The sequence below is a fragment of the Artemia franciscana genome, chromosome 5, assembly GCF_032884065.1.
Source record: "Artemia franciscana chromosome 5, ASM3288406v1, whole genome shotgun sequence".
In the NCBI taxonomy this organism is placed as follows: Eukaryota; Metazoa; Arthropoda; class Branchiopoda; order Anostraca; family Artemiidae; genus Artemia; species Artemia franciscana.
In genome coordinates, this window is record NC_088867.1 from 38,482,726 (window position 1) to 38,503,201 (window position 20,476).

At 35.9% G+C, this 20,476-nt stretch overlaps 1 long non-coding RNA gene across 1 annotated transcript; it reads left to right on the forward strand.

Moving 5' to 3' along the window:
* Positions 1–1,991: 1,991 nt before the first annotated feature.
* On the forward strand, positions 1,992–19,747 carry LOC136026777 (uncharacterized). The gene is made up of 3 exons (XR_010617422.1): positions 1,992–3,742; positions 10,548–10,679; positions 19,635–19,747. It is a non-coding gene; the product is annotated as an uncharacterized LOC136026777 (long non-coding RNA).
* Positions 19,748–20,476: the final 729 nt, after the last annotated feature.

Below are 20,476 nucleotides of genomic sequence, written 5' to 3' on the forward strand. Positions count from 1 at the left end.
GTTTCGTAGGAAAATCTTAACCCCCCGAAAGTTTCGACCCCCCCATCCCCCCCTTTAACGTTGTCTGATCGGGCTGAAATTCACAAATTAAGGTCCCCTACGGCCCAGGAGCTTATCCGCGAAATTTCAGCTCGATCCGATAACTCCTTCCCTGTTTTCCATTAACCACGCATTAGCCAGATAATTCACCAATTTCTCCTTAAGAGCCCATGTTAATTTGAATTTTTTAAAATTTATTTAAAAGTTATATTTACACTAATGCAGGTGGTTAGCTCAGTCGGTAGAGCGTGGGACTTTAAATCCTCGAGTCAAGGGTTCAAGTCCCTTATCGGGCGGTTTTTTTTTCACAAAAGAAAAACGTACAGAAATAATATGAAAAAAACTTCGTTTTCTTAAAGAGTTAAAGAGGCTGCGTCCCAAATTCGAACCATAAAACGTATAGGAATTAGGAGAGGCAGTTGGGGGGCTGCCGCCCCCCAAACCCCCGCTTTTAAAGACTCTTTTGTACAGGTTTTTTGTTGCCCCCCGCTCTTGGCTTCGGAAAGGCCCTCTTTTAATTAACAAAAAATTGAAATGAATGAATAATGGAATAACTTCGAAAAATGTTAAACACAAGAGGACAGGAGAACCATTGCGCCGAAACTAGTAATTAGTAACAATGAAGTCCCCCCACAACAAAAAACCTGTACAAAAGAGTCTTTAAAAGCAGGGGGTTTGGGGGGCGGCAGCCCCCCAACTGCCTCTCCTAATTCCTGTACGTTTTAAGGTTCGACTTTGGGACGCAGCCTCTTTAACTCTTTAAGAAAACGAAGTTTTTTTCATATTATCTATTAGAGTTGCTCTGATCGTTGTTAAATTTTCTCGGAAAGATGTGGCCCGTAGAGTGTTTAAAGCAAAAGCTAAACTTGCTTCAACTGGTGTTTTTGTATCGGAGTCTCTAACTAAACGTCGCCGGGACATTTTTGAACGCAGCGAAAGACAAGTATGGTCAACGAAATGCCTGGTCAGATCAGGGTCAAATTTTGGCAAAGCCTAGTGCAGGGTCAACAGTCATGAAAATCCGTTCTATTACCGACTGTATTTAGTTACTTTGTTTCATATGTTATGATTAGTGTTTTTTCTTACATTTGTTTATTTTGTTGTAAGGTTTTTGCTTATATATTCTTCTTTTCTTTTTTTCCGTTTTATGTGTATTTTTTCTTTCTTGCTTTTTTTTCCATTTAGAGAGATTTGTTTTGGTATGAGATATCATTTACTCTCGCTGCGTCTATACTGGATGATTTAATGAGCCGACCTTTTCTCCTTGAACAGGTTTTGTCGGCAAAAATAGCAAATGATATTGAACCTTGTATGAACCAAGTTAAATTTAAACAGTTGAGAAACAGTGTTTATGTTCAATGTTCGCAGATAAACCCCGTGGAATCTGATTAACTGAGTTTATGTGCCTGGAATTGCCACCTAACCACGTGTTATGAGGATGTGTTGCAATTTCTCTCGGATTCTTAAGGTAAAGTTAGCTTTATTGGTATTTGCGAAAGTTTTTTGAGTAAGGAACAGTCTCATTGTATTCTTTTCCAGATTATAATTTGGAGATTAAAAACCGGAAGTCACTTTATAGAGGGGGAATTGCGTGTTTGATTTCTAAGTCGTTGACATAGCATGTTAGAAATGATATTGATGTTTGGATAGAGGGTAAATTCGAAAGTTTTAGCCTGGAATCAGATATGTGAAGTAGTAAATTTTTGATTAGTGTTGTGTATAAGCCACCAAGTGCTAGCTTGGAAGAATTTGAACGTGGGTTTGATCAGCTTGCTTGTGAGGTGTCTCGGACAGGTTTAGATTTTATTTGTATGGGTGATTTCAACTTTGATCTGCTTACATTGAATGGAGCGATTTTTGATTTTCTTAATTTGATGGTTGCTCATGATCTTTTCCCCATAGTAAATATTCCAACACGTGTTATGAGTCATTCAGCCACTCTTATTGATAATATTTTTGTTGGTTCTAAGTATCTGGACCGTAATTATGCCGATGTGGTTCTATACCCTTGTTCGGACCATTTCCCAGTTGTTGGAGCGGTACCTTGTGGTCGAATAAAAAGAAATAAAATAAAAAAAGTAATGACTAGGTCATTGAAAAAGGCGAATTTACAGAGGTTTGGTGAAGAGTTGAGTACCATTGATTTTAGTGAGATTATGAATCGAACATTCCCTGTGTCCCCGTTGTCATTTATATATCCCCCTGTGCCCCCCCAGCGTCCCCGTTGTAGTTGTGTCCCTCTGTCACGGTCGTCATTTATATTCCCTGTGTCCTGGTCGAAATTTGTGTCCTGGTGTCCCAGTCTGTAATTTTTCTTTGAGTGTCCCGGTTGTCATTTATATTCCCTGTGTCCCTGTGTCCCGGTTGTCATTTGTGTCCCAGTGTCCCGGTCTGTAATTTCTCTTTGAGTTTTCTGGTTGGCATTTATATTCCCTGTGTCCCGGTCGTCAATTGTGTCCCGGTGTCCCGGTCTGTAATTTCTCTTTGAGTGTCCTGGTCGTCATTTATATTCTCTGTGTCCCTTTCATCATTTGTGTCTCGGTGTCCCGGTCTGTAGTGTCATATTATAATGACGTCATATACAAAGCCTTATATACTATAAATGATGTCATATGCAAGCCCAAAAACAAACAAACATACATACATACAACTTATTTTTATATACATAGATATAGTTTCTTTTTTAGTTTTTCTGTTTTTAGTTTTGCAGCTTTTTTGTTTTTTTTAGCTTTTTTTCTTTTTAGTTTTTTACCTTTTTTATTATTTTCCTTTTTTTAAAGTTTTTTCTTTTTAGGTTTTTTCTTTTTTTAGCGGTTTTTCGCACCATATTAGTTACGCACCATTATAGTTGTATCCCTGTGTCCCACCTGTGAGTATAGATAGATTTATATATGTTTTTAACTACGTAAAACTTGCTAATATACAACATTCTTCGCTGCCCCATTGTCTATGCATATAAAAATAGATTGTCAGGTTTGCAGACTCTTGAACATTCAACATATAATTGTCCATGGGAGAAACAATCCGTATTCAGATCTATACCTCATTATTCTAATGATTGCCCTTGAGCTTTGTTTATGGTGATTGCTAATCGATAATTCCCTGTGCCACGGTCGTCATTTATATATCCCCCCTGTAACCCTCGGTGTCCTCGTTGTAGTTGTGTCCCTGTGTCCTGGTCGTCATTTATATTCCCTTTATCCTGGTCGTCATTTGTGTCCCGGTGTCCCAGTCTGTAATTTCTCTTTGAGTGTCCCGGTGTCCTGGCCTGTAATTTCGTCAGTCGACAAACAACTTCATGACGGCATAATGCTTAATCCTTTTTTTTAGTTAGTTTTATTTATATACTAGCTGTTGGGGTGGCACTTTTACAAGGAGGAATTTTCTCATGGGAAAAGAGAATGTTGTGTGGTTAGAAAGCCGGATAAATAGTACTATTTACCACTCTTCTACATATAGTGTTTGCTACTTGGAAATATATGACCTATTTTCTAGGAGGGAATTTGGCAACTTCATTATATGTATTTTTGTTGTTGTAAGGTTGAACAGATGGCACAAGTGGCTTCAGCTCGTATGCTGGTTGATATCGCATCAGAAGGAAGTAAAGAAGAACCATCCATTGCTACTAATACTCTCCACTCCACAAAAAGCACCCAAGAAGAAGGCATCAAACCTCCTAAAAAGAAGGCAAAAAGTAGGCATTGTAAGTACTTCAGTTTTTAGTGTATGTAATTCTAAGCCTGCATAACAAGAACTCACATTAATTTTTTTTTTACAATATCAGATGGAAAAGTCATTTTTCTGGCAACGCTTGTCAAGCCTCTTTTTTAAGTTCGATGTTTTGTTGTATTTTTGAAACAAAATATCTGATCTTATCTACCTTTCTTTACTTCGGGTGGTCAGCTTCTTAACTTCATTTTATTTAAAATTGTCAAACTTTTTTCTTGAATTTCGTTACTGCTTTGTAGTAGTTGCGTTAATTTAGGAGGATTTAAGTAAGGGTAATTACTTTTCCAATGAAATTACCAAAAAAAAACTAATTGAAATTTCAATGTAAACTAGTATTAAAAATCGAGAGTGGGTATACTTCCTAGATTGATGTTAGTACAGGTACGTACGCAGGAATTTTTTTCGGGGGCGGGCAAAATCTTCGAAACAGTAGATATAAAGTAGCACTTTTTTATTTAGTAATGCAAACAGTACGTGCATCGGAAAATACAGATTAACTTCAATCTGTAATATTGTAGCGGATGGGGGGGGGGAAGAAGACTGAAGCCTCAAAAGTACCTTTAAGGCTCAGGTTATGTTCATAGCGATTTAGAACCAGTGATTAATCTATTATATCCCACTGAAAGGGAAATTTTAGGGTTAACAGTGCAATACTGATGCTGTGGGGGGTAGTTCATCTATTGCAAAAATGTAGATTTTAATGAAAAATAATAGTTTCCAAAATTGATCCATTAAAAGCTGTACTTTATCCCGAAAAGGGGGGACAAACGCCCCTTAATATTAAGGATAATTCTATTTTGTTGTGGGAAGCAAACTCTCTTTACAAAAAAAAAAATAAATAACAGCACAATTGCTAATTACTTCAAAAAGGGTAAAAAGTTAGACAGAAAATGGGTGAATAATTGGGTTTGACTTGACCGGATAATTGCATTCTGTAAAATCCCCCAAAAAGGACTTCACACATGCATCTACATTCTTAATAAATGTCCTACTTTTGCCAGAAATCCCAAGAAACCTTCGGGAAACGAAACATTTCACAATTTTTTTAGGGGGGCCGAAGTCCCACCCCCCCCCCCCCTACGTACTTGTAAGTGTCAGTGGTATGTAGTTTTTAAGTTACAAATTTACATTAATATAATTTTGAAAGGTGAGAATGACAAATAAAAGAAAGAGCAACAAAGAAATTTGTGTTCTCTATTTTTGTTCTATTCATTAAAATAATTTAATATTTAAATCCTATATACGTTAGAATACTTAAGTATTTAAACTATTTAAGATACGTTATACTCGCCTATACTCGTCTATACTTTCGTCTATACTCGCCTTTATGCTAATAAATTGCCAAATTCCTTTAGTTTTTCTTTGCAAGACGATCTCATTATTACTTATTTCTGGTGAAAACTAAAAATTCCCTCGGTTTTTTCAAAATAGGCTAAGCAATGATTAACAACGACTCCCAATTGATCTGCAAATATAATTTTTGGAGAAACAAATAACTCTGAATTTTTCAAGCCCAATTAGTTTTTACGGGAGGAATATTATGGCCTTTAGACTGTAATGCCTTTCTGAATATGGCCCTCGGGTCTTCTAGTGCAATTTATGTTAGTATTAAGGCAGAAAAAAAGAACCAAAATTAGAGTTAAAATTTTTTAAACAGTATAATTTATCATTTGATTCAGAATGTGAATCATTTCCATTGGTTCTCTCAGGAATAGAAACTCGTTTTAAGCGTTTTTTTTTTTCATATTCCTCCGGGAACGTTTTAAATTGCAAATCATTTTAAAAAGTTTGTGAATAATACAAACAAATGATTTATGCATACATTATTGGAAAATAGAGAGAAACATCACAGAATCTTAAAGATTATGGAGGTCGCATGTTATTGAACCCCTGAGATATTGGAGATAAGCATCAGATCAATATGGGCCTCCTAACCTCCGTTGATTTAAAAGAATGTATTTAAACTGAGCTTGCAGAATCGATGTGTAGAAAGTGATTGCTCCGGATTTATTATAGAGGTATTTTTAGTGAGAAATAACAGGTCTTGCTCATGACCTTCCATGAGGGAGAAGGTGAAAGCTTAGGTATAAATATTTTTCTGATATCTCCCTCATGAGAGAAACTAAAATTTTTATCTAAAGAAATAATTCTCAACAATTGTTAACTCAGGTATAACATTTTGCAACCTGGACATATTTTAGATCTACCCACACCTAAAACGGGAAATAGGTTCTTCTTTTAGTTATTCCAAAATTATGAAGTTTGTAGGGTAGTACCATATTTTTTCCAGTGTTGCCAAGCTTAACTGTAAAAATAGCTAATTAAAATTAATTAGATAAATTTAACAAAGATTTTTGTCCGTAAAATGTAAATGCTAATAATTTTCCTTACGACAAATACGCCTTCAAAAGAAAGCCATTCCTTTTTAAATTTAGGATTTTTCTCTTACATGCCTTTTTTTCTTTCTTTTTCGCACTTTTTTTATTTTGCTTTACCATTAATACCAGTGGCGACGCTTTTAAGTGTTTTTTAATAAAATTGAATTTACAATTATTTTCTAAATATTTCATAATAGTTGCATAAGTTTCTGCTTAATCAAGCAGAAAATTCGGATTTTATTTCCACTGCCTAAACTATGTCGTTAATATCAACTTAAATTGAAGCTGGCTTTCAATATTGTCTAATCAAAACTCTGTCGTGTATACAAAATGAAAGGGCTTTCTTTTTAATAATCAACTATTCAATCAACTATAATAACTAATTCAATCAACTATAATTCAATCAACTAATAATCAACTATAATCAAATCAACCATGCATCTGTTACTTTAATCAACGTAACAATGTTGTGTTTTCTTGAATCTTAATTTTTTTTCAAATTGTTTTTTTTAAGAGAAAAAGAACCTGATTAGCTGACTGGACGGCAGTTTTTGCATTCTTTCACTTTCCTTCACTTTCCAAACAGATATGAACACAGACAGAATTTTTGCAGAACACTTGACTTACGGCTCGTTAGGCTGATTGAAAGGCAGTTTCTACATTCTTTCACTTCACTTTATGAAATAGAAACGGAGTCGGACGAAATTTTCAAAGAACATATGACTAATGGCTCTTTAGGGTGATTGGACGGCAGGTTTTGTGTTCTTTCACTTTACTTCAATTTCGAAACAGAAACGGAGATGACTGAATTTAGCAGAACGTGTAACTTACGACTCTTTAGGCTGATTCAACAGCAGTTTCTACATTCTTTCACTTCACTTTACCAAACAGAAATTGAGTCGAACAGAATTTTCAAAGAACATTTGGCTAATGGCTCTATAGGCTGATTGGACGGCAGTTTTCGCATTCTTTCACTTTACTTAAATTTCCAAACAGAAATGGAGACGGACAGAACATATGAGTAAGGGGTCTATAGGCTGATTGGACGGCAGTTTTGGAATTCTTTCACTTTACTTCAGTTTACAAACAGAAACGAAGACAGAAATAATTTTTCTAGAATTTTTGACTTACGGGTCTTTAGGCTGATTCCACAGCAGTTTCTACATTCAAGAGAGACTGCATTTTTTGCAGAACTCTTGACTTACGGTTCGTTAGGCTAATTGAACGGCACTTTTTGCATCCTTTCACTTTACTTCACTTTACCAAACAGAAAAAGAGACAGACAGAAATTTTGCAGAACGTCTGGCTTACAGCTCTTTAGGCTGATTCAACAGCAGTTTCTACATTCGAGAGAGACTGAATTTTTGCACAATTCGTGACTTGCGGATCGTTAGGCTGATTGAACGGCAGTTTTTGCATTCTTTCACTTTACTTCACCTAGCAAACAGAAACAGAGATAGACATAGTTTTTGCAGAACATATGACTTACGGCGGGTTTGGCTGTTTGGACGGCTGTTTTTGCATCTGATTTTTTGACGAATTTTTGGAGAACACGTGACTTACGGCTCTTTAGGCTGATTGAGCGGCAATTTCTACATTCTTTCTCTAAACTTAACCAAACAAAAACAGATTCAGAAGGAATTGTTGCAGAATCAGCGACTAATTGCTCTTCAGGCTGATTGGACGGCAGTTTTTGTATTCTTTCACTTTTTTTTCACTTTCCAAACAGAAAAAGAGGCAGACAGAATTTTTGCAGAATACGTGACTTACGGGTCTTTAGGCTGATTGAACTGCAGTTTCTACATTCTTTCAATTCGCTTTACCAAACAGAAAAGGAATCGGATGGAATTTTCAAAAAAACATATGACTAATGGCTCGTTAGGCTGATTAGACGGCAATTTTTGCATTCTTTTACTTTCCCAACAGAATTGAAGACAGACAGAAGTTTTACAGAGCGCATGACTTACAGCTTGTTAGGTTGATTGAACGGCAGTTTTTACATTCTTTCGCTTCACTTTCCAAACAGAAACAGAAACAGAAAGAATTTTTCCAGAATACGTGACTTACGGCTCTTTAGGCTGTTTGAGCGGTAGTTTCTATATTCTTTCGCTTCAATTAACCAAACGGAAACGGAGTCAAACGGAATTTTCGTAGAACAGGTGACGTAGAACAGAAACGGGGTCAGTGGGAATATTTGCAGATCAGGTGACTTACGGCTCGTTAGGTTGATTGAGCGGGAGTTTCTACATTCTTTCGCTTTTCTTTCAGAACAGAAACGGAGACAGAATTATTTTTTCCAAAATACGCGACTTACGGCTCTTTAGGCTGTTTGAGCGGTAGTTTCTATATTCTTTCACTTCAATTAACCAAACGGAAACGGAGTCAAACGGAATTTTCGCAAAACGGGTGACTTACGGCTCGTTAGTTTGATTGAACGGCACTCTCTTCATTTTTTCGCTTCACTTTCCAAAGATCAGAGAAAAAAAGAATTTTTGCAGAATACGTGACTTACGGCTCTTTAGGCTGATTGAGCGGCAGTTTCTATATTCTTTCACTTCACTGTACCAAACAGAAACGGAGTCGGACGCAATATTCGCAGAACAGTCGACTTACGGCTTGTTAGGTTGATTGAACGGCAGTTTCTTCTTTCGTAGCTTCGCTTCCCAAAGAGAAACGCAGAAAGAAAGGATTTTTGCCGAATGCTTGACTTACGGCTCTTTAGGCTGATTGAACGGCAGTTTTTATATTGTTTCACGTCACTTTACCAAACAGAAACCGAGTCAGTTGGAATATTTGCAGATCAGGTGACTTACGGCTCGTTAGGTTGATTGAGCGGGAGTTTCTACATTCTTTCGCTTTTCTTTCAGAACAGAAACGGAGACAGAATAATTTTTCCAAAATACGTGACTTACGGCTCTTTAGGCTGATTGAACTACAGTTTCTATATTCTTTCACTTTCCAAACACAAACGGAGACTGACATAATTTTGCAAAATACTAGACTTGCGGCTCTTTTGGCTGATTAAACGGTAGTTTTAAATATTTTTGCTTCATCTTGAAACAGAAACGGCGTCGGATGGAATTTTTGCAGAAGATGTGACTAATGGCTCTGTAGGCTGATTGGACGGCAGTTTTTGCATTCTTTCGCTTTACTTCAGTTTACAAAGAGGAACGGAGACAGACAGAATTTTTCTAGAACTTTTGACTTACGGGTCTTTAAGCTGATTCCACAGCAGTTTCTACATTCAAGAGAGACTGCATTTTTTGCAGAACTCTTGACTTACGGTTCGTTAGGCTAATTGAACGGCAGTTTTTGCATCCTTTGACTTTACTTCACTTTCCAAACAGAAATACAGATGGACAGAACATATGACTATGGGCTCGTTAGGCTGATTGGACAGCAGTATCTACACTCTTTCACTTCATTTTACCAAACAGAAACAGATTCAGACGAAATTTCCACGGAACATGTGACTAATGGCCTTATACCTATTTGAATCTGGTCGAAGGTATGGTCCCAATTTAGTTCTAAAGTCAAACGTTTGCCAAATAGCCTATCCAAAAGACCATGGTGCATTGAAGCACTGCTCATTAAAAGGGAAAATATTGAAACGATTAAAAAAGACTGGAGTGACATTAAAATTTAAAATGCACATGAATTATTCCGTATATGAAAGGGGCTGTCCCCTCCTCAACGCTCCGCTCTTTACGCAAAATTTTTTTATTGTTTTAAAAAGTAAAGTTGTGAGAAACTTGTTTTTTGTACATTTTTAAATATCGCTGCAAAATCCAGTGCCCCTTTCATGGAAATTTTCTTCCCGATGATAAAATCATCCATGGAAAGATCCTGCCTGGTAATTTAAGGGATTAAAATGAAAACTTGAAGCTAATAGTAAATTTTAAACTTTTTGTTTATTATTATTGATATGTTTATGATGTTTTTTAATTATTATAATTTTGGTTGGTATTATGGCAGAGTTGTTGGCAGGAGGGGGGCTGGCCTATTTTAGTCACGTTCATATTATTTGGAAGATGAAGGTGTTATGGGTTGGTTTCTCGCATCACGTCGTCCTAATGTTATTAGTGAATCATAGGCTACTGAATATTTTACTTTTCGTTTTATTTCTCCTCTCTTCCCTGTTTTCCTCGTCATGGAGCCTTTTTTCGAGGGGAGGGGGAGTCAACGTGATTTTTCGCGTATTTTGTGACAATTCATTGTTGAATAGATGAGCTCTGAACTCGAGGTAGCTGGCCACTAACAAAAGTTGGGCTACCAGTCAACTAGTCATATGCTACCAGTTATCTTCCTTCTTTACCTTGGTCAGCTCTATATGGACTAAATGATCATTATCTGGATTCAATTGAACTCTAATACTGCTCTAATACCATTTCTACAAATTAGGTATCGGCAGTTAAGAACACAACCAAGACTTAGGAAAATAATTTTTGACAAGTTTCTGATGGACAGAGCTGAAAAAGAGAGGAAGAGTGAGGACTTCAGAGCTCTTCTTGAGCAGGCCAGCCTTGCTGCAAGGTAATTTTTGTTTTCTTTTTTTGGTCTGCAGATTAAAAAATTGCATATCAATCTAAGGCGAGTAATTATGTCTACTATGTCTACGTAGAAATAAATTGAAAACCACACCACTTTTGCATTATACAAATTTCTACTTGTTGTGTATTGATCGTAATGAATATGTTTTATTTATTAAATAGTTGTTTTTTTTTTCAAATTTCTGCTAGTAAAACATGTTGCAAGGTAAAGAAAAGTTGGTGTTGCTAAAATTAAATTAAAATAAAATTAATTATTGAAATACTTAAACCTTGGAACCAATTTAGCTAAGGTAATTTGGCAAACGGTTTTAGTACTAAATCTACGGTTTTGGCACAAAATCAATGGTAATTGATTGTCAATTTGGCAAATGTAAGATGGTGCTGGATTTTGGACGAAAAAACCAGCACCATTTTACATTTGACTTTTCTTGGCATTTTTTTTTCAGTTTAATAATACAATGAAGTTAATGTACTTGGCAAAACCTAGTGTAGTAAGAAGTGTCATATCTCAGTTTCAGACATCATATAGAAAGTTTGGAAAAAGATGCCAAAACACCACACGCTAAATGGTGTTGGTGGCTTTGCTTAGCACTAGCACAAATCTCCACTCTTTCAAGTTACCCATACTCTGTGGACCAAACCAACTTACATCTAGTTGAAACCTCCCAACAAGAATTCATGTACTGCACATGCGGTGGTTTATATTCAGTTAAATAAAATTTATAGTATTCCTTAATGACAATCTTAAGATTTTTGCAATCTTTTAGATCTGTCAGTAAATGGTTCACTGATGAAGCTAATTTTAGGAAATTAAAATCCGATGACAACATTGTTTCTTTCTTTTTTTAAATTCAAAAATAGACTATAATATTACCCCAATAGAATCAAACCGGATGTTGTTATTTTTCTGTACTTCTAAAAATAAATAAAAGTCAATCGCATTTCTTTCTTCTTCTTTTTACTCTTAGACTCCATGCGTGTTACAACTATTCCAGCATAATTCACTTTGATTTCCTCCACTTTACTACCTATCTATTTTACCTCTTACTCAGCAGCCCATACCTTTTCACCTTTCTAATTCCTCACATACATAAGTTTTTTCTCATTTCACATTTTATCTACCTTTCCTAAGAAAAACTAGACCTACGTTGCCTGGGCACGTGAAGTGTTGCGGCAACCTTTGTCCGGCTTCGCCAACTAAAGTGTTGCGAGATCAAAATTTTGGTTTTGTTTCCTCGCTATTGATCAGTAATCACATGATCAAAGGCTATTCCTCAGCGTTGAAAAAAGCAACAACAAAATAGTATCGAAAGTAAGGACTAAATTGACTTTCCAGCCAGTTGAACTTTATCCTTTTCAACCGTAGACACCGTGACGGATGAAAGCTTGGAACAATAACTTATACAATCTAGTTGGTATTATAAAGCTATCCCTAATTTTTCAGGATCAAAATACCAGAGATGACATTCTATTAATTAATACAAAACTATCTCATTGTTTTACATTCTCGTTTGTGCTTGTTTCTTAACTATCGGCTAAATGATGAAGTTTTCGGAATATCAAAGTTTTAAAACGGTATGTTCAAACAAGAACGCAATCAGTTATTACATGACCAAAGGCTATGCCTCAGTGTTGAAAAAAATAACAACTATAAAATAATATCGAAAGAAAGGACTAAATTAACTTTGCGGCCAGTTGAACTTTATTTTTTTCAATCGTAGACATTGTGACGGATGGAAACATAACAATCTATGTATATAAAAATAAGTTGTTTGTCGACTGACGTCGTGTTTGTCGAATGACGTCATTATGAGGCGTAATTTTTGTCGACTGACGTCATTATAAGGATTGAGCAGTATGACGTCATGTATGTATTTTGTATGTTTTATATGACGTCATTATAAGTTGCCGTCATTATTAGTACATAAGGCTTTGTATATGACGTCATTGTACGTATATAAGGCTTGCGATTCAAAGAGAATATTTTGTATAAATCCTACAATGGCAAAAGAAGCAGCTGAGGAATCAAATCGTGCCGAAGAATCAAACAGGCTTGTGGCTCAAAGAGATAATACCAAACAAGAGCAACGTAAAAACAGGGTTGCGGCTATAAGAGAAAGTATCAAAAGAAATTGTGCCGAGGAATCACAAGAGCAACGTAACAACAGGCTTGCAGCTCAAAGAGATAATGCCAAAAGAAAGCGTGCGAGGAATCACAAGAACAATAGGAAAACAGGCTTGCAGCTCAAAGAGAAATTACCAAAAAGATCGTGCCGAGAAATGCAACGTTAACGTTGCAAGAGCAAAGGGAAAACAGGCTTGCGGTTCAAAGAGATAATGCTAAAAGAAAGGGTGCCGAGGAATCACATGAGCAACGTGAAAATAGGCTTGCGGCTTCAAAGAGAAATAACCAAAAAAATCTTGCCGAGGAATAATAAGAGCAACGTGAAAACAGGCTTGCGGCTCAAAGAGATAATGCCAAAAGAAAGCTTGCCGAGGAATCACAAGAACAACGTGAAAACAGGCTTGCGGCGACCGGGACACCGGGACACAGGGAATATAAATGACGACCGGGACACAGGGACACAACTACAACGGGCACACCAGATGGGGGGCACAGGGGGGATATCTAAATGACGACGGGGACAAAGGCAATATTTGATTAGCAATCACCATCAACAAAGCTCAAGGGTAATCATTAGAAAAATGCGGTATAGATCTGAATACGGATTGTTTTTCCCATGGACAATTATATGTTGCATGATCAAGAGTCGGTAAACCTGACAATCTATTTATATTTACAGACAATGGGACAGCGAAGAATGCTGTATATTTGCAAGTTTTACGTAGTTAAAACATAATTATGTCTATTTATATTCACAGGTGGGGCACAGGGACACAACTACAAAGGCGCGTGGCGGCTTACGCATGCGGGGGGCTTGGGGGGCGTGAAGCGCCACATTAACAGCTAGTATCTTATACAATCTAGTTGGTATTATAAAGCTATTTGTAACTTGCATATGCAATAGAAGACAAACCAATATTACCGTAAAAAAAAACAGAACTTCTAAGGGGACGCAGGCACGATGCAAGCACGCATTTAAATATACTAGGAGACAATACGGCACCTTGCCGAACTCCCTTATTAATTTTTACCGGGTCAGATATTTGGCCATTCCAGGTAACTTGAATTTTAGACTTTGAATACCAAGAAGACAATAAACTTAGTACGGAGGGATTAACACCTGAAGACGCAAGGGAAAATAGAGCCTGAGAGTGCACAATATTGTCGAAAGCTCCAGAAATATCAACAGTAAGACAGTATAAATACATTTTAGTTTTTACGGCATCTTTCATGAGTCGGCTTAAACCATGATGTGCATGGGAGCAACCGAAACTTTTCCGAAAACCAAATTGAAAAGGCGTAAAATCACAATTCGACTCAATTTCTGGTAGTAACAAATGTTCGAGCAACTTACTTAAGAAACATGATACTGTAATGGGACGATAATTCACACATGACGTGGGGTCCTTGCCTCGCTTTTGAATAGACGTTACACGGCCACAGAGGAAACTATCAGGAACAAGCGACCGTGCTAAACAAGACTGGAAAAATATTTGTAGATGGTTAAGTAGAGCAGGACAATCATAAGCAAAAAATTGGTAAGAAAGACCGTCGCCATCAAGGCTATTTGAACGCTTAAATTTTCTAAAAGCCCGGCTAATTTCAGATATTGCTACAGGCTGGACATGAGCCTGCAGGAGACGATATGGTAAAAGTGGTTTAAGCAACTTATAATAAAAAGACTGAAGAAAACTATTAAATACACTGAACACACGCTTATAATGATCAACAAAATTAGCTAGCTGGAGACAAGATAGGGTAGATGGGGAACATTTCTCACTATTAATAACCTTATTCCAGGAGGCCTTATCGGTGGGGCCTGGCAATGCATTCAAGCGTGCTCTCTTCAAACTGGCCTTATATTCAAGTTTGCACTTTTGTTTCACAGAGAAAACAGCTCCGGACGATGGTCGGTCACATGATATCCACATACGTAGCCAAAATTTGGCTTTTTGCTTGGCACGTTTTACTTCAGGATCAACGTTCCAATTAGGCTTTCTTGTACAAATCCTAACTTTATCCACAGGTACTGCAGCTTTGGAAGCTGATTTAAGGCAATGGACAATTTGATTATAATAGCAATTTAGGCCAACTCTACTTGAAGGCGAGGAAATATAAACTCCTTTAAGTACTCCTTAGATTCTAGATAATAGATTTGACACAGCTATAGGATAAACAAGGGAGAGGGAACACAGGAATTTGAACGTAAATGAAAAAAAGAAAAGAGAATATAAAAAGGGGTTAAAGAATGGAGGTATTCAGAAAAAGCAAATGAGGGAAAGAGGAACATTAAAAGTGAACAGAAGTAGATAAGGATACTAAGTATCAAAGTGCATTGAATGTGTTATAAGGTATTTAAGATCTGGCAATCGGGATTGGAAGTAAGAAATAACAGAGAAAGATTGGCCAAAATAAAAGAAGCAGAACTGAAATAGAGCAGGATAAAAATATTGGGAATGAAGGAATATATATGGAGATATTATGAGAATAGCATCTGAATATAGAATGCAGAGATATTCAGAATTGAGAGTGTAAGAGAAGTTGTAAAATTCGAGTAATAAAGAATAAAAGCAGATAGGGATGACCACATGAAACTAAGGAGATAAAATAAAGATAAAGAACATGGCGTTACACTTTACACTTCCTACCAGAAGTGCTGATCTACATTTCATGGCCCTTCAGCCAAGAAGTACCATGGGGGGGGGCAGCCTTTCTGTGCTTTTACGCACCGTTTCCAGATTTCTTCAGATACCCGTTTAGCTTTGGGCCGAATCTGACACAGTTTACAGTCACTCCATTGATCCCCGTTCTAACGAACTAATGATTTCTAGTTTCGTGTACCTAACACTCGGTTACGACGGTATACCAACCTCCTGGTATTATGTGATGTACTTTATAATGCTCTTAAACTAAGCAAATAGACATGGAAGATATCTAATCTTTTTCAGAAGGTAGGAATTTATTAGGAAAATTTAAATAAATGAAATAACTGTTTTTCGATACATCAACTTGTGAAAAAATGAAGGAAAATATTCATACATTTTAAATCTTTATTTAAATATTAAAATAAAAATACTTACAAACGAGTGAGCTCCCTGTATGAACAACTAAGGATAGACCTGATGATTATGCATTACTTCATATTACCACACTCGATACCAAAACCCAAATTACTCCCCTGGTCAACCAGAGTTTACTTTTCTTGCGACTTTTTCAAAAAAAATTCGAAAATCAGGAATGAAAGTTGTTAAAATCATTGGGCTTGGCCTTAACAATTCTTGACTTCTTGTATTTTCTCCATTAAATGGTTTTTGGTGAATTTCTTGGGTGAATTTACATGGTTTTTGGAGAATTCGCCATGTTTTTTGGTGAATTTCCGTTATTGGGCATTAATACCTAACCTAACAATATTAATTAACATATTAATACCTAAATGTTCAAACATTATGTGACAGCTGCTCAAAAAAATCTGTTTTTTCTTGAGATCATCTCACGGTTTTATGAAAAATTGAGGTTCAGAGCTTTAAGAAATTATTGCTCTTAATTTTTTTTAAAACAGTTTAAATGACAAGAAAATAAATATGTAGCAATCAAATGTCACAAAACATATTTTCCTCAGTTCTGGTTGTGTTCTTAACTGCCGATACCTAATTTGAAGAAATTGTGTTAAAGCAGTATTAGAGTTCAATTTCATCCAGAAAATAATCATTTAGTCCATGTAAAGCTGACTAAGGTAAAGAAGGAAGTTAACTGATGGCATATGACTAGTTGACTGGTAGCACAACCATTTTAGCGGCCTGTTACCTCAAATTCAGAGTTCATCTATTCAACAATGAATTGTCACAAAATATGCAAAAAAACAAGCTGACTTCTCCCCCCCCCCAAAAAAAAGGCTCCATGACGAGGAAAATAGGGAAGAAAGGAGAAATAAAACGAAAAGTAAAATAATCAGTAGCCTATAATTTACTAATAAAATTAAGACGACTTGATGCGAGAAACCAACCCGTAACACTTTCATCTTGAGAATAATACGAACATGACTAGTACAGGCCAGCTCCCCCCCCCCTCGCCTGCCAACAACTCTGCTATAATACCAACCGTAACTATAATAATTAAAAAAAACATCACAAATATATCAACAATAATAATAAATAAAAAGTTTAAAATTTACTACTAGCTTAAAGTTTTCATTTTAACGTTTTAAATTACGTGGGAGGATCTTTCCATGGTGGAATTTACCAGGGGGAAGATAATTTCCATGAAAGGGGCACTGGAGTTTAAAGTGTTATTTAACAAAAAAATTACAAAAGACAAGTCTCACAAATTTACTTTTTAAAACAATAAACAACTTAGCTTAAAGGGCGGGGTGTTGAGAAGGGGACAGCCACTTTCATATACGGAATAATTCATGTGTGTTTGAAATTTTAATGTCACTCCAGTCTTTTTTAATCGTTTTAATGTTTTCCCTTTTAATGAGCAGTGCTTCAACGCACCATGGTCTTTTGGATAGGCTATTTAGTAAACGTTTGACTCTAGAACTAAATTGTGACCATACCTTCTACCAGATTCAAATAGGTGTCAATCCTTTTCCCATGTCGAAGAACCTGATGCCTCCTTTTGAGCGAGCATTTCCTTGAACTGTTGAATTTCCTTAGCTAAGTGCGCATGTCTCCTGTCCATATTAGCGTAGAGGTCATCTAAAATAAAATAAAATATCAAACGTTAAAGTAATATTATACTGATAGCGCTTAGGTTAAGATACAGTTCTATTCAAAAATGGTATTTAAAAAAAGAACAAAAATAAATGTTTGTTAAAGGTTCTTTGAGACAGAGAAAACGCAAGTCCAACGTTAATGCATTTGATTTTACCTTAAAGTTCTCTCAAGAAACAGAGATGACATACAGGATAAGAGTATTCCTATCTAATTTCTCAAGCACATGGTCAGGTTCAATTATAGATAATACTTTAAAGCACGGAATTCCAGTTCTTCAAGAAGTTGCAGGGTGAATTCGCTAGTATATTCCATTCTTTTTTTGATTTTCTATTTTAAATTATATTCTTTTCATAAAACATTTTGTCATAACTGTTTTATTCTGAGCCTTTTTTGTATGACAACAGATTTTTCTCTTTTTTGAATAATCAAACAATCTTGAAAATTATCCCATAATAATCAGTTTTTAGTAATCCCTTGGTTATCGATTTGCAGATCTGAATAGAAGCACTTTATATATTCCTAAACTTTAATTAACGAAATTAATCGTCTAAGAAAACAAATATACAAAGTACAATCACTCAACATTTAGGGGCACAGTAACAATGCTCCGTAAAAATAGCTATTTGTGTGCTCAATGTGTCACCTCTTGTAGGAGCCAATACAAAAGGCAGATGAAAACTTTCATGACTTTTAAAAACAGGAAAAACCTCCAAAGATGAGATATTGTCTACAACGTCCAAGATTATGATGTTAAAATTTTCGCCCCCTCATGATAGTGAAGAAAATGCTACTTCATTTTTATATATCATTGTTTTTTTCACAGTTTATCGTATTGTTTTGTTTATCACACTTTATAAATGCTGATGACAAAATCCCTATGCGATTTTGTTAGTGCGTAACTAAGGCCATTGCGCAAAATCGTGCAGCAGAAGTGGAAAGAGCACAATTTGTTATTCAAAAAAGGGAGCAGCTTAGTGGTTTTTAGAACGGCACTTACGCTGAGTGACAAATGAGAAAACAAACACAGAAATATTGGTCATCAAGTACAATAGTTTAAGAAACCCTGGTCTATACTCGCCTCTATATTAAAAATTTGCCAAAGTCCTTCATTTTTTTCCCAAGACGATCACATTATTGCTTATTTCTGGTGACAACTAAAATTTCCTCGGCTTTTTCAAAATGGGCTAAGCAACGGTTAACTACGAATCCAAATTGACATGGTAATACAATTTGTGGAGAGACAAATAACTCTGAATTTTTCAAGGCCAATTAGTTTTTACGGGAGGAATATTGTGTACCTTGGACCGTAATGGCCCTTCTGAGCCATGAAACATATATCAGCACCATTAGTAGAAACTGCAAAGTCCAATGCCGTATTTTAAGCCCTGTTAAATATTTTAGTATATTTTGTTTTTAGCTTATTTTCTTATGTTCCTTTTTTTTTAATTTGGTGTTTGGAACTACTTTAATGAGGCAAGTGCATATTGAGGTGTTTCCATCAAGAACGGAATTCGCAAATTTCACGATCTTTCAGGCACATTTAGTTGTGTTGCAGTTACCAAATTCTAAAAGCCAGATCTCATTTTCACGGTCCTTGGAGAAAACTAACTTGGAGAAAAACTTGAAGAAAACTAAGACTTCGTGACCTCCAAATAAAGATTTCTAAATAAATAATTCTGTCTATTTCTATGTTCTTGAATGAAACCCATCTATTTCCCTTTCATTGTTTTTGGTACGACAAGACAAAGCTTGTTGCGAATTTATTCCTTCTAGTTTTGACATTTTTTCGTCAGTTCGCCATTGGGACTTTTTCATTTACAAACGGTCTCTAAACTCACAAATTTATCTATTTCTCCGACTTCGAACGAAATTTATCCATTGGTATTCACTGTGCTTGGTAGTGGAAGTCAAACCTTGCTACGAGTAATTTCTTCTCCTATCCTCTGTTTTTCTACGTAATAGCATTGGGACTGAAAGACTAAATATTATCAAAATTAGTAAATTTATTTGTTTCTCTGGCAATCAGCGATTTTTTCTCAACAAGCGCTGGAAATTGTTGAAAAACATCAAATATATTGTTAATTATTTGTTCTTTCAGACTGAGAATTATTCTGCCGACAACCAAAACAGCCTTGAAGAAGAAAGTTTAAGTTCGAACGAAACGCGAAACGATCAAGAAGCGTCAACCAGCCCCACTGTTCATTTTCTTCCTTCATCGGTAATTTTCTGTATGAATCATTGCCATTAAGTCTTATTCCGCAATGTTTTCAGTTAAAAGAAACAAATCTTACTGTGTTTCCCTTATTCTCCTATAATTCTCGCTTAGTTTACCTGGCTTTGCTTTTTTGACTAATTTACACCCGTCCTTAATAAATAGCACCATTGGGCGTCCTTACTGGAATTACATGAGCTATGGGGGAAGGACGTTCCTCTGGGCATTATCAATAGTTCATTGATATATATGCTAAAAATTAGTAGTGGCGTCAATTCATGAAAATTTGGGGGGGGGGGCAAGCTTGTCGTTCTCATTTTAATATTCTGATAAAAATAACGTTTTTTAATGGAAATACCCCCAAGAAAGGTATTGGTCGAAATCTAAGGGGAATCACAAATCTAGGGGACATTCCCTGCTCACTTCCGCAATTGTCATCACTGAAAATGGATAGTTTAATTAATATTTAAGCCAACTTCAAGACTTTTATGTGACAGATTATTTAATTAACTGTTCCACATTCAGCATACTTAAATATATATATAAAAAGAATAATAATCAAAATATAGTTTTATTTTTGTGTGTGTGAAAATGAGCTATGCCCAAAGTTAGTGCAAAACTGGCTAAGTCCCAATGTGATCTAAAGATATTTAATTCAAAACTATAGATTTTTGGTGACATGGTGAAAAAAACAAATTAAGTTTTCACCTCAGTGGGAAGGCGAGTTA